Source organism: Lissotriton helveticus, chromosome 1_1, assembly GCF_964261635.1.
Source record: "Lissotriton helveticus chromosome 1_1, aLisHel1.1, whole genome shotgun sequence".
Classification (NCBI taxonomy): domain Eukaryota; kingdom Metazoa; phylum Chordata; class Amphibia; order Caudata; family Salamandridae; genus Lissotriton; species Lissotriton helveticus.
Window position 1 is genome coordinate 318,090,337 of NC_136057.1, and position 15,386 is coordinate 318,105,722.

The window sequence follows — 15,386 nt, forward strand, 5'->3', positions numbered from 1 at the left end:
TAAAGCAACGCCTTATGTGGCCGTAACTTGGCCGTCAGTGGTTTTGTGAAGGCCGACTGAGAGGGAACCAGCCTCTGTACAAGTGGTACGAAAAGCAGCTTGACTGATCACGTCACTTTATCTCTGTGCATGTTGACAGTTACATTACACAATAAATGTTGGCATGTATACAGGGCTTTAAGTGGGCCAGGTCTTGCAGTTGATGTAGTTTTAACAAGCATTTGCAATTTAATAGGCCTCGCAATTTACGTGAGTTTAAGCTATTAGCATTGTAATTGACAATGACTTTTATTTATGTTTTAAAACAAAAATAATACCTGGTGTGTCACGCAGTTTGGTGCTTACTTTCCTTCCATGTTAAACAACAGTAGATGTTTCACCACCCAGGCTAATGTGGTGCATAGCTAAATACATATAAGGTCCCAAAGACGAGGCTGGTTGCATTGCAAATGCTTGTTGATAGCTTACAAATAATTTGTAACCATGTAGTGTGCACATGCATTCTTTGCTTTGCTGTTTCTAGCCCGTATTTGAACATCAGCACATTTCTTGCTTAGCTTTTCTTCATGAGTGACTCAGCACAAAACACTTTCAAATGCTTGCAAACAGGACCGGCTTTAGGGCGGTGCAATGGTGCAACGGTGCAGCCGCAGCTGGCGCTGGGCTGGAGGGTGGGGGGTGCTGTATTTAGAAATAGCATATTGGTTTGAAAGCATCTACTGTGAAGTTCCTTTTGACTCCAGCAGTTTTCAGGAAACAATAAAAAAAACGTCAGGAATACTGTGGTGATTAATGTTTCTGCTGGATAGACATGAAGTTTTGTCTAGTGGCAGTTTTGAATCACCAGAAGTTAGCACAGAGAGTTGATATGCCTGCTGCAAAGAACATATATTATGCAGATCACAGAGTTGTGCACGAAGGTGGATAGCTCAGTGGGTTACTGCTTTTGTCACAGAGATCCTTTTGTTACTTGCAGTTCTTAAGTTACAACCCTAATATACAGGGCCGGACTGGGAACCAAAACCAGCCCCGGCAAAGCGCTCAGCCGGCCCCCCTGGGGAGAGGTTGGGGGTGCAACCGAGCTCTTTGCCGGGCCATATTTCAGCCTATTTTTTTACAGGGCTGATTTTGCAGCTATGCTGCATAAACGGCTCTGTAACAAATATGGCCCCCAGGGGCCCAAAACTGTCCCCCACCCTTGCGGCGCACCGGGGGATTGCCCGGTGCCCACAACGGCCAGTCCGGCCCTGCTAATATAGCACAGTGAGGAGTGAAGGGTCATCAAAGAGCTGCAAGCACACTGCGTGGCACCAGCTAGAATGTTATGGGTGTTTTTCACAGTGATTCATATATCCTAATTTTGCTAAAAAGGGTTCGTTAGGAAAGAAACACTTTCTTATTAGTAAAGCCAACCCCAGCCATTGTGGTACGTTTTAAATCCTGAGTCTGTGCTTTTCCAGAACAAACACTCTTAAAATATACTGCCTACTATTATGGATGACATGTGACACCTCCACGGTGTAATCCTCATTGTCTTTTGTAACATTTGTTATAGAACGACTTAAACTCATTGGGCCTCATTTATGAAGTGACGCATCGCTGCGTGAAAACAGCGATGCGTCACTTTTCACTGCGCCCTCCTTGCGACACCAATGATGCGTCATATTTGCAGTATGACGCATCATGGCGCAAGGAGTTACAGATACGTCAGGCGCAAAAGTGACGCATTGCTGGAGTGTGTCACAAAAGTGACGGAACTCCAGCAATGTGGCCTTTCACATGGGGCAAGTCCATGTAAAAGGGCCTGTGTCAGTCTTACGCCTGCTGTGAGGCAGGCGTAAGAACTTGACGCATTTGTGTCCTAGAAGTGGCGCAATGAAATCTTATAGATATCACTGCGTCACTTCTATGACTCTCTCTTGCGTCAGAACGCCCCCCCTGCATACATTGGGCCTCATTTATGATGCCGTGCATCACTTTTACGCCACCGGTGCGTCACTTTTGTGACGCACCAACAGCGAAAAAAATGTGCCTTGTTGCACCATATTTACAAAGTGACGCATCTAGGTTGATGCGTCACTTTGTAAACCCCTGCGCTACATTATACCTACTCTAGGTATAATGTATGCAGGGGGGGCGTTCTGACGCAAGAGTCATAGAAGTGACGCAGTGATATCTATAAGATTTCATTGCGCCACTTCTAGGACACAAATGCGTCAATTTCTTATGCCTGCCTCACAGCAGGCGTAAGACTGACGCAGGCCCTTTCCCATGGGCTTGCCCCATGTGAAAGGCTACATTGCTGGAGTTGCGTCACTTTTGTGACACACTCCAGCAATGCGTCTCTTTTGCGCTATATAGATACGTCAGAAATTCTGACGTATCTGTAAATCCTTGCGCCATGATGCATCATACTGTAAATATGACCCATCATTGGTGTCACAAGGAGGGCGCAGTGAAAAGTGACGCATCGCTGTTTTCACGCAGCGATGCGTCACTTTTCATAAATGAGGCCCATTATACCTGGAGTAGGTATAATGTAGCGCAGGGGTTTACAAAGTGACGCATCTACCTTGATGCGTCACTTTGTAAATATGGTGCAACAAGGCACATTTTTTACGCTGCTGGTGCGTCACAAAAAGTGACGCACCGCCGGCGTAAAAGTAACGCACGGCATCATAAATGAGGCCCATTGTCTCTGTATAATGTGTGCATATGATGTTGGCAAGTGCTCTGACACCCTAAACTGGTGTGAGTGGCGCTATAAAACAAATGAAATGTGTGTGCTGTGAGTGGGGCTATGGAGAGATGAGGGGCACTGTTGAAGGGTGGTAGTGAGGGAATCCCTGGAGATGGAGGTCATTAGAGGCACCAAAAAAGACTGTCGCACCAGGAGCCACCAGTGCTAAAGTCGCTTGCAAAATTTCTGATTTTTCTCCAGTGATCTATGGCTGCTTTGTGTGATTTTTATATTTTTACGAGCATTTCGTCTATAATACAAAAATACAATGACCTAGTGTTGGAAGGCAGTATCCTTAAGTGAGCTACTGTAGGCTGGAGTGTGAGCTGGTGACGTGTGCACAGGGAGGCATCCCGGTGGATGAGTCACGCGGCCACGCAACCATCACAGGTCCAGCCAGGCTTGATGACATCAGCCAGCTCTGGGTACCACTGCTATCGCAGGCACTGCTGACTCAGGAAGAACGAAGATGCTGTTTCTGATGAGACGAGAGGGCTGGCCCACCGGGGAGCACTGCCCACGAAATTGAATTCTCCCGTATTTATTAGGCACGCTGACGTTAACGAGGGTCGGATTGCATATGGATTGTTCCACCCCCGCCCCACCCCACCCTAAACACACCACAGAGACTGCCATCCAGCCCGTGTAAGGCAGGATTGATTTCTGGTGCTCTAGCCCGGGGCTGCGGGGGCTGTGTTTTAAAAATAGCTCACGATTACAGCCAGTGAGTTGCATTTATTTAGACTTCATTCGGTGTTGAATCCCAAAGTGGCTCCCAAGCATCGACCGAACTCTCTCCTGAGCCCTCCCTCCCACATACAAGCTCCTGGTCAGAGTACAGCAGCCCAAGGATTGGGGGGAAAACAGCCCCAGGCTCGAGAGTGCGGCCAACAAGCAGCTCTGTCAATAAACCCCCAGCCAGACCTGCATCACTCAGGCTACAGAACGGAGATCTGCCAGTGCACCGTTAACTGTACCTGAAGCGCAAAGATAAAATGTGCGTTGGGCAGATTTACAAGCCCCTTGCGTCATCTTTGCGCCACTATCGCGTCACTTTTTGTGACGCAGCAGCGGTGTGAAAATGCGGCCCATTTAAAACGTGACGCATCTAGGGAGATGCGTCAAGTTGTAAAGCCCTGAGTCACATTATACCTGCGTCAGGTAAAATGTTCCAGCGCAAAAAAGCCTCGTAGAAGTGACGCAGTGAAATCTACAAGATTTCACTGCGTCACATCTAGGACGCCACTGCGTCAAATTCTTATGCTTGCTTGAAGCAGGCGTAAGGAGTGATGCAGTGCAATGAGGATAGGCCTCCCCCTGCATTGCTGGAGTTGCATCGTGCTTGCAAAATGACTCCAGCAATGTGTGACTTTTGCGTCAACATATGCGTCAGAATTTCTAACGCATCTGTCAATCCTTGCGCCATGGTGTATTGTAAATACGGCACACCCATAGTGGCGCAAGGGTTTCCAATGGTGGTGCAGGGAAAGTGACGAGTCTATACAGATGCATCACCTTATTGTAAACCTGCCCCCATGTTCTGTGAGCTTCTGCCCTGGACAAACCCTACCGCTCTGTAACCCAGGACCCTGCTCCAGCAGTGCACCCGACCCTGACCTACAACCACAAGGAGCAATCACACATTATCATTAGTGTTTACTAAACCTCCCCAGTTGCAACCAGCATCAATTATACATCTGCTACTGCAACTGCAACCTGACCTGCAACAACCGCGAACAGACGTCCATGTACCCTCATCAGACCTCTGGCAGCAGGGACAGACCGCACTGCTGAATTAGTTCATCTCCAGCTCTACTGTTTGTAGTAAACTAGCAACAAGCATTGGTGAAGTCAATAGGTCTCGCCTATGTGAGCTATTGACTTTGTCAATGTTTTAGCTAAGATGCACAGCAATAGAATATTTATATATATAATTTGTTTCCGTACAGAATGGTCAGTAATATATATATATAATATTTTAATAAATATATTTAGGAATTGTGAGGTAACGCACAGTTCATCACCAGTTTATCAAATGTTTTCTTTGCTGGTGAATTGGGTGAAATGGTTCTGAATCGTGCTTAGCTACAATCTCTTGCCTCCCTGTCCGCTCTTTCGTTCCTCCTAGCTGCCATTTTTAGATTAGATTATTTTTTCCTATGTTGGGTCTCATATGGCCACCCTCATGGTTTCAGCACTGAAAACCACATAAAGCTCTATCTATATTCTAACTCTATCCCTTCCTTGTGTTATTTAAATGTTGAAGCCCACACATGCAGCATAGTCCATTGATGAAAGCTGATGTGTATCCAATCCACAGCTGGGAAAGTCAGTCCACCAAAATGCCAATGGTAGTGATGTCATACAGGTGTCCAATTGTCTGACCATTAGCTTCACCACAGACTCCTCTTTCTTGCAGAGTGGCTAGGGTAAGACAAGGAGAGGAAACTTCCAAAAAGTAAAAAAGGGTCACATAGCTCTGTTTACATGCAGATCCTGACAATGATTCCATGACCCCTGAAACCAGGGGTAGCAAGGACAGTGCCTAGGACGTCAAATGGAAAGGGGTTGCTACCCCTCAACTAGTGCCTTGGTTACTTACCGATAATCTTCATTACTCCGAGTCCTAATCTTCCTCGCCACAATAATTACATAATGAACTTTAGCCTCCCACAGAATATCCCAAGTCGAAAGTTAGCTTAGTAGCCTCCCACCCGTCCCATATGGCCGACCGACATCCTCTTCCTCCTATAAAGAGAAAGTCTACCCACATCACATCCTGTCACCAAAGCCACAACCAAGAAAAGATAAAGCCATACACAACTGGGCAGGGAGGGATGAGAAACTAAACTGTGACGAGGAAGACTAGGACTCAGAGAAATTAAGATTAAAGGTATGTAGCCAAGGCATTACCTCCTTGTCCATCTTCCTCACCACAGAAATAACATAATGAGCAGATACCAAAGCAAGAATCTGCTTCATCAAGAACATAGTGAAAACTGAATCTAAAGGAAGAGACTGTAGAACACAGTCCATTCCAAAAAGAGAACAAAACGTTCCCACACAGAAACACAACATCAAAACACAGTGTCGAATGAATCATGCAAATGACAGAGATTCACCCCACCAACTTCCAATCCAAAAGAGGACCATAAGGTAGGAGGAGACATCCACAGTGCCGCAATACGGACACCCACTATGGACAACTCCATGACTGCAAGCCAAGAATCGGCCACAGACCCAGTAGACCATCTCTGAAACCAACCACAACGTGGGCCAGGGAACCAGAAGTCCAACCGAAGAGACCACATAATCCACCCCCAAGAGTGGAGCCCGAGGGAAACAACCCAACGACACATGGCCAAAAGGCACAGACATGAAAACGACCAACCAGAAAGGCACCATCCAGTATAGGCAAAACAACCACACCCAAAAACACATCCAATGGAAGGAACAAAACCCCAATCCCAGAGAGAGAATCAGGACAAACAATACTGGAGCACTGCTACGGCAAACCCGTGGAAACAAGAGGCAACAATTGGAACAAAGTGGAGGGGATCCCCAATACCAACCCAGCAGACAAAAATGCAAAAAGAAGGACCAACCACAAAATAGAACCCAAACCACCAATGCGTCAGGCAGACAAGAAGGCAACCAAAAGGTAAGGAAGAAACTAGCAAAAGCAGGGAAGCCCAGCAAATATCATGGAGGCGAACCCCAAGAACCAAACCATGTAGCAAACGCAGGACCCAGGCAAGGAAAAGTAACACTTTGAGGGAAAATTCCCAGCAAAACAATGCCACCACTCAGCACACCTTCCAGGGGAAGGAAGCGCAAACAAAGACCAGAGCAGCAAAGCAGCCCAGAAACAAAGGACCAGAAACAGACAATGGGAGGGACAACACCCAGAAGGGTATAAACACCAATACCAAGATGGAGGCCGACCATACCAAAATGTGATGACACAGGAGGGCCAGATGCAAAGAGCCCCAACTGAACATCCTCCGACCCCCCAGGAGCAGGAAGAACAGGCAGGCTGAGCCCACGACCACATCTCTGGAGCAGACAAAGCCGACAGATCAGGACTCCCCATCCAGAAGGGGGACACCATTTGCACAACATCGGAAGGTACAACATGGAAAATATGGACAAGAAAGGAATCAACACGACCAACCACTAAACCAAAATCTCCCCCACCAGAGCTGTCAGCCGAAAACCCAGAGGGAAAGCAGGAGAACACAGAACTAGTGGGAAAAGACCTGACAGTAACAGATACAGACGGAGAATGCCCCAAGGTATCATCAGAAGGGAAGCAGAGAAAAGACCTTGGGGAAAAAGCCAATGATGCACCGGGGGGCACAGCCGCGCAAGCCACCCCAGAACCCTGTCACCAGGGACAACACTCGGGCCACTAGAAGGAAATCCAACCCAGCCCATGAATCAAAAAAGGTAGAACCTGCAGCAGGTGTACTGCTGTTGAAAAAGAAGCAGCGACCAGCAAGACATCCAGAGAAGGAAGAACGAAATTCCCAACCCACAAGAAGAAGAGATAGGGGCTTGAACCACACATGAGAGAAAAGGGGGATAAGCATCGCAAGTTCACCACAGGACAGAGAACACCAGAAGGACCAACTGCAGAAATAGAAGAGAACATCCCTCCACCGATCCCTGAGAAGGATGGACAGGATTAAACACCCAGTTGGCCAGGAGCAATGGTAGCCCATCTACCTAGGTCCGCTGCAAATCGCCCAACACCGAACAAGCAGTGCATACCAACCACCCACCGGGGTGACCACCCCTGACCCTAAGCCAGGTGCTTGGCGAGAACGAGAGGCAGCAGCACGCTGAATCCAGAAAACATCGGCGGCAGGGGCCCCCCAGCTGGAAGCACCGAAAGCCCTCATAAAGGCAAGACAACGACTGCCCTCAACACATCACAGGGTCCAACAGCATGCAAACCCCAGCTACCTACTCAAACATTGCCACCATGCGGGGGCAAACAACTCAACCCCAGAGAAAGAAAGGGAAAAAGGGCACCAACAAAGCCCCTGGACTGCAGCATACCACCATGAAAAAACCAACAGAGGCGCAAGACCGCCATGGACGACCCTGAAGAAGAAGCAGCTGCATCCAGGGAGGCACATAATGCCAGAAAAATTCCCAACTTGCAGTACAACATAGATAGGGCAAAAGAGAAACCCATACCTTAATCTAACAGCACCAGAGGGACAGGAAAAGTACAGCAGCGACAGAAGGGAAGAAGAAGAAGAGGCTGTCGCTCAATCGACAAAAGAATGGAGAATCGCCCCGCCCTAAGACCAACAGTGTCTGTTTCGATCGGTGTCCACAGAAACAAGCACCACAGCCATTTCCCACAGACACTCCACAACACTGTGTGAACAGAGGAATGGAGCAGCAGGGGCAAAGGCACATGACACAGGCTACTGGAAAGAATCCACATACACTTCCAGCAGAACCACAGGAAAAAATGCCATGCACAGCCCAATGGGTTGGACGACCACAGTAAAAACAGGACCCAGCACCTGACTGTGAATGTTCAGTCTTTCCTTTAGATAACCAGGGCATTTTCCTTAAGGGCCCGATAGGCCAAAGTCAAGGCCTTAAATGTAATCCTTTTCTCCACTGGGAGCCAATGGAGCTCCTGCAGATGCGGAAAGACATGGTGTCGGAATGGTATACGACAAACCAGTCTCGCAACCACATTCTGTATCATCTGAAGGCGGCAAATGGCGTATTTGGGAAGGCCCAGATATAGGCCATTTGCGTAATCTAGCCTAGATGTAACTGTGGCATGTACTACTGATTTGTGGCACTCTTCCGGTAGGAAATGTAAAACTTTCCGGAGATTTTTCACAAGCAGACTGCCCACAGACAATCAACATGTTCCCAACCATCCATCGGACACAGGACTAGCCAGCCAGCCGGAACTAGCACAATCATAGCACCCCGCAATGAATGCCCCGAACTGGACAAAGCAGGGCTGAAACAGATGCAAGCGCCCTGGAACCGCACAGTAGGACCCCAGAAATGTAATAGGTCTGCAGATAGGAGAGAACACCCAAAGCTTGAGAAAGTGTCCCACGTCTGCCACAAATCATCCTCCTAGTCAGCTACAGCCGGACTTCCAGGCAAGGTTGCATAGAATGGGCAGGCGGAACCAAAACTCGCGGTGCAAAGGTAAGGCAGATCACCACGCCTTTACAAGAGAATGTGGCCGAAAGCATTCCCTCACCGAGTCTGCTAAAGCAAGATCACATGGCAGGGAATGGGTGAGTGTGCCTGGCATGCCGCAACCTTCCCACAATCCCCTGCCGAGTCCGCTAGGAGCAGGACCTCATGGCAGGGGGATATAAAGGAAGACGCTCCGCAACCATCTCCTGATTACCTCTCTGAGTCCACTAGAGCAGGACCTCACAGCAGGGAGGAAAAAAAGAAGATGCGCCGTAACCATCCCCCCCTTACCTCTCTGAGTCCACTACCGCAGGGCTCGCTAACTCCCCAAAATGGTGGCGACGGTCTACGTCATTACGACGCAGCGTAACGACTAGAGCGCCACACTACATATCTCCCTCCTTTATGGATTTAACAATAAATGAAAACAATGTCCCACAGTATATTTGCTTGCTGGCTCATTCACATCACCCATCTCATAGTCTCTGTACTTTGCCGGTCTTACCACTGTTCTGCCAGCGCAGCTGCGTCTCACTGGAGTAATGGAAGGGTTCTCAGTGACTTCTCAGAGAGTTCTTACTCCTGTTCTTTCAGCACCCATTGGATTTTCCCTTAGAGGTGTTACACCTGTGCTTCTCTGGTGTTCGCGGGTGTCTGGATCGCTCCCCATCTCCAACTCTTCTTCTCTCTCTCCCACACCAGGATTACCATCTTCTTCCCCCGCCGGGTGTTGAGCCTGGTGATGTTCTGCCTGCACGCCTTCTCCTTTACTCCACTGCATTATCTTGTTGCATTTGAACATCCGATCTTGAGACCAAACTTTCCCATCGCTCAACAAAGCGGCTCGGTTGTAAACCTCCTTCAGTTGCAAAAGTGCACTGAACTTACAGGTCACCTTTCCTTCTCAGCTGGGCCAATTTGACTCGGACACACTCTCCTCTCTCTAACTCAGCCTCCTTCACATTGCGTCTTCTGTTAAAGTGTTTGGTGTATATTCTTTGTGCTCTTTCCAAGTTGTGGTGAACTACTGCTGGGGACCATTTGCTTGTGATGGTGCGTTCCTTCCACGCGACATTGTCCTTTGTGAATGGATCCCGTCCTCTTAGAATCTTGAAAGGACTGTATCCCGTGCTGGTCGGGGTGATCCTGTAGGCCTACAGCGTGCATTTCAATTCCTTTTCCCAGTCCTTTCCTGCTCTTATTGTGGACTGTACCGAGCCCATGATGATTCTATTAAACCTTTTGGCTAAGCCATTGCCTGCCGGATGATATATCGTAGTGTGCTTGATCTTGATGCCATGTAGGTGTTCCATTTTTCCGACGTGAATTGAGACCCATTGTCATTTAGGATGGAGCGGGGAATACCTTCCCTCAGGAAAATGGCTGAGAGAAACTTTAGTACCTTGTCCGTGTCCGTGTCTTCTTGTATGTATATCTCTGGCCACTTGGAATACCTGTCTATGACCACCACTACATATTTCGGAATTCCTTGAGCATCTAGCACCGGACCAAGAATGTCTATCGATAACTCCTCCTACGGGTTAGAGGGGTTGTCAAACTTTCCCAACGAGGGGCGCATTAAGCTTTGTGACTTGTCCGTGTTTTGGCATTGTACACACTCGCGGACGTGCCTTTCTATCTCGTTATCCATCGCCGGCCACCAGTACATCTGTTTAGTCCTAAGCTTCTTTTTTACAATGCGCCGGTGCCCTTCATGCAGAATGGCAAGTAGGTGTGGCACTAAAGTATTAGGAGGGACCACCTTATCTCCTCTTAGCAGGAAGTTCCCTTGGTCTCCTCTGGATAGTTCATCCCTCACTTTAAAGAATTTCCTGTGCCCTACCTTCAAGTGTCTATTCTCTGGCCATCCATGTAGTATGAATCGCTTGACCGCCTTGATGTCAGAGTCATTCTCGTAAGCTTCCTTCCACTCCTGCACACTTATTACTTTCTCATGATCCTCCATGAATGCTACTCCTACATCTTCGTCTTCGGAGCAGTGCGGGGCTTCTTCCATGGCTGAAGCTCGGCTAAGAAAATCATCTACTTTTTTCTTGCTCCCGGAATGTGTTCTACATCGTACCTGTAGTCCAACAATTTCAACGTTATCTTGGCTATGCGTGGGGTTGTATTCGCATGTCCTCTGGACGTGAGGACTTTGACCAGCGGCTTGTAGTTCGTCCTGAGCCAGAATCTCGTGCCCCAGATAAATTGGCGGAACTCCTCCATGGCCCAGACCGTTGCCAACATCTCCTTTTCTATTACACTGAACTTTTGCTCCGTGGGTGACAAAAACCTGGATGCGAAGCTGATGGTGGCCGTCTTCCCATTCTTAGTTTCGTGCATTAAGACAGCTACTAATCTTCTTTCGCTCGCATCTGTTGTTAGTATGGATCTTGCTAGAGGATCATACCCGTGTAGAGGAACTGCCGTGCTGATGTCTTCTTTGATCCTCCGAAATTCTTCTTGTGTCTCCTCTGTAAACACAAAGGATGTCTTGTCTCGGAGGAGTTGGCGCAAGTGGTGAGTCTTGGTGGCGAAGTGCTGCACAAATTTACTATAAAATTCGGCCATTCCTAAGAAGGATCGGACCTCTTCCTTGCTCCTCGGCAGAGGTGCGTCACATATGGCCTTGACGTTGGTTTGTTTAGGCGTGATCCCCTGATCACAGATCTCATGGCCTAAGTAGGTGATGGACGACATACCGAACCGGCACTTGTCCCATTCTGCTGTGAGTCCATTGCGTTCGAAGACATGCAAGAAAGTGGACAGTTTTGCGTCATGGTCTGCTCTGTTCTTGCCCATTACCAATATGTCATCTGTAAAGTACTGTACTTCGTCCTTGCCATTGAACAGCTTGTGCATAAGTTTCTGGAATACAGCTGCTGCCGATGCTAGTCCAAACGGCATCCTGCAAAACTGGTATCACCCAAACGGGGTTATAAAGGATGTCAGTTTTCGTCTTTTGTGGTGTAGGGCTATCTGATGATAGACCGAGGTGAGGTCGATGGTGGAAAACCATTTCACCCCCTTCGTTTTTGCCAGCATTTCGTCTATTCTCAGTAGCGGGAACTTTTCCACTATTATGTTTTTGTTCAATACTCTCAGGGCCACACACAGGCGGACCTTGCCGTTCGGTTCCATCGCTACCACTAACGGTGCCAGCCACTCCGCACTGTTTATTGGTTCAATGATGCCATTGTCTTCCAGCCTCTGTAATTCCGGCTGTACCATCTCTCTAATTGCCATCGGGATGTTTCTCACTTTGTGGCACACAGGTTTTGCTTCTGCCTTGAGGTCAATCTTGTGTGTGAGTTTAGTCAATTTTCCAACTTTTCCCCCAAACACAGTGGGAAATTCTTCCTTCATTTTTGTGACATCGGGCTGTGGTTCAGGGCTGGTCATCAGCACTTGTGTGGTGCCACCCGGGTTCAACTGTATGCATAAATCTCCTTGGTCGACCCATCCTAGAACTGAAGGACCTTTTTCTGCTACATAGAGCTTGCACTCTGCTCTCTGATCTTTAAACTCGAAATTCAAGCTTCGATACCCTACCATAGGGATAGGCTCTCCTGTGAATGCGACTGGTCAAATATCCGGGGGCTCCAGGTGAGGTCCTATATGGTTTTTGAATTGTTTATCCCACACTGTCCGTTGTATTATTGTATACGGGGACCCGGAATCTGCTACCATCTTTATCGGTACTCCTCCTATAACCAGGTCGACGGGTTTCTTCATCTGCTCTGGTCTGGGTGTCCACTTGGCCTGTGTCCTTGTGTCTCCCGCTCCTACTTTGCCTCTCTCCTGTGGTTCCGCTTCTGAGACCTTGTTGACCAGGGGCCTGGTGGCAATCTCCTTTTTCGCTGCCTTCGCGCACCTTTTTGATAGCTCTGCTTTCTTCGCCATGGCTATGACTTCCTTCAGGGTCGCATCTCCATTCACCCACAACTTGTCTTGTATTGCTGAGTTCGTGGTGTGCATGACTATTTGGTCTTTAATGAATTAGTCGAGTAGAGTGCCAAACTTAGACGTGACTGCCAATTTCGTCAATACTGCTACATACTCGTCTATCGACTCCCCCACCGCTTGTTTTCTCGGTTGGAAATTGTATCAATCTATGGATGTGCACACCGCCGGTCCATAGTGGTTGTTCAGGTCTTCCATCGCATGTTGGAACACGTCGTCATCAGCTGCTTGTCGTGGTGCAGGAACTAGATTCTGGAAAACTCTGATGCCTTCTGGGCCTACGTTATGGAGCAATATACTCTTCCTTCTTTTGCTGGGAAATGCCTCCCCATTCGCGTCCTCTAGGGCCTCCAGATAGTTCATGAAGTATTCCCTCCAGTCTTCCCACTTTATTGAGGGATCGCCTGGTTTGGGTAGGAAGGGGATCGGCGTTGTGAGCAAGGAGGTTTGGGTGCACATTTCTGCTCTTCTCTCGGGTCGTTCTTCTCCCCCCCCCCGGGACTGCCTGCCGCTCCGTCTGTATATGGGTGTGGGGCTCTGTTGAGGTGCAGGTGCGCCCCCTGTGCTGTGACCTGTTTGCTCGTCAGGGCCCCTGGTGGTCAGGCTGTCCCCTATGAGCGTAGTGCCGGTGCCTGATGAGTGTCTCTCTGCCTTGCCCCTTTTTCCTATGTGGGCTGTGGTACTCACTGTGGGTTGTTTTTTTCCACGGCCGGGCGTTCACACAAGGGCACTGTTCGGAACCTCATGCAGGCGGTGGGTGGAGGCCTCCTCCCATGCTCTCGCAGTTGGGAAAGTCACTCTGCCTATAGTCGGCTCTTGCCTCTGCCTGCTGTGCTTGGGGCAGCTCCTTCAATAGGTGGACTGCGCTTGTGACTGTGGACGCCTTCCTCTGCCGCGCTCTTCTCACCGCATGTTACTGCCTGCGGCGTGTCTCTGCTCCTTGACCTCGATCTTTGGTGGGTACTCTGCGGGGTTCTGTGGCTTGGGCTTCTTCGTAGTCCTCCTTTTTTTTTTTACAACCCACCCTCGTCGCCAGTTGTAATGTTTAGAGTTATACCCCAATGACACACTGGGGACAGAATGCAGGTAAGTATTTTCTTTATAATTATATGCGCGGGGAGTGCGCTGGGAACACGTCAGCGATGGTCTCGGGCTCCTCCCTAACTCCCCAAAATGGCGGCGACGCTCTACATCGTTACGATGCAGCGTAATGAATAGAGCGCCACACTACACTAGCTAGTGTCAGTTCCTGTTCTTCCAGGCCTGGAATTCTCACGGTCAGAGAGCGCTCCTCAGATCTTCATATCAGGTACTACTCTTCCAGTGGCAGTGCAGGGCGCATGTCAACAGTGCTTACTATTATTGTTTACTCTACTGAGGCCCCCACCCTCCGCTTCCAACCCCTACTGCCCCCGGGCAAACCAGCAGGTTTATTCTACCTCGTCAGCGCACTCCATTCCTTGCCTGTCACAACATATGTGCGCCACACGTCTCGCCTCACTCTACTGCTCTCACCGGAGCGGCCCTTCACGAGATCAGTAAATATTCCCTTGCACACATTTTCCCCGCCCTCTGCCTCCTACAGTCCAAAAGGTTCACCTTTTTCAATAACAAAACAGAGGGGGTTCTAGAGGACAGAAAGGAAAACATGCACCGAGCAGGGGGTCCCATAATAGGCGGGTCACTCATGTTTCTTATAGATTGAAAAGATGGCGTCCACCGGGGTCCTCGATGAGCCACCTCCAAGGTCGCAAGGGGCAGAAAATGTGCCTGCTTAAAGCCTGCAATCACATTCCGTTTTTCCACTTATTTCGTTATTTGGCTGCTCCCACCTCATGGGCAGTTTAATCCCTGGGTGATTCTGCAGGCAGGGATATAGCATCTATTCTGAAACCAAACGTGCTGTCTTCAATAAAAATATCCCACTTGTTAAGGAAACTGCGCACTACCCTCTAGAAACACTTAAACAAAGGCCTAGAGGAATCTATTTGTACTTCTCTTTAAATGTCTTCATGAAATGAGTCTATATGTAATTATAGTACGTACTGTACAAAGAGACACTTTATTTTCCGTAGCGTTATTGATTTTATTAAGCGCACCAGAACTCCATGCATTGCTGGGCCTCATAAAAATCCACATTGATTCTGATGCAACCTTTTATCAAAACTAGAGTATACCTCAATTATTTTGTGATAAGTCTACATTGGAAATATTGTACAGTCCTATTCATAAAATACCTAAAAAATCAGGACTATTAACTTGACCGTCGAAATAGGTAAACAACCATTACTTCGCATCTTTTACTTCGCACTTCTTTTACTTAGCATCTTTTACTTAGCATTGTCTTTTACTTCGCATGCTTTTACTTAGAATGCCTTTACTTCGCATATGCCTTTACTTAGCATATGCCGTTACTTCGCAGGAGAAGAGTGGATCCATGGTTGAAGGTGAAGAGAGGGACTACGGGCCGAGAGAGGTAAGTGGGGCA

The 15,386-nt window shown here is 48.4% G+C and overlaps 1 protein-coding gene across 4 annotated transcripts in view; it reads left to right on the forward strand.

Annotated features, from left to right (window-relative positions):
• Positions 1–15,386, forward strand: part of LOC144769478 (endogenous retrovirus group PABLB member 1 Env polyprotein-like) — a 200,681-nt gene that overhangs the window by 67,357 nt on the left and 117,938 nt on the right. For 2 of the 4 annotated variants that reach the window (XR_013598707.1, XM_078653605.1), the window contains exon 2: positions 15,321–15,374. The exons of the other annotated variants lie outside the window; for them this stretch is intronic. The gene's annotated coding sequence lies outside the window, so the exon portion shown is untranslated. The remainder of the gene's footprint in view (positions 1–15,320; positions 15,375–15,386) is intronic. 4 annotated transcript variants of the gene reach the window in all.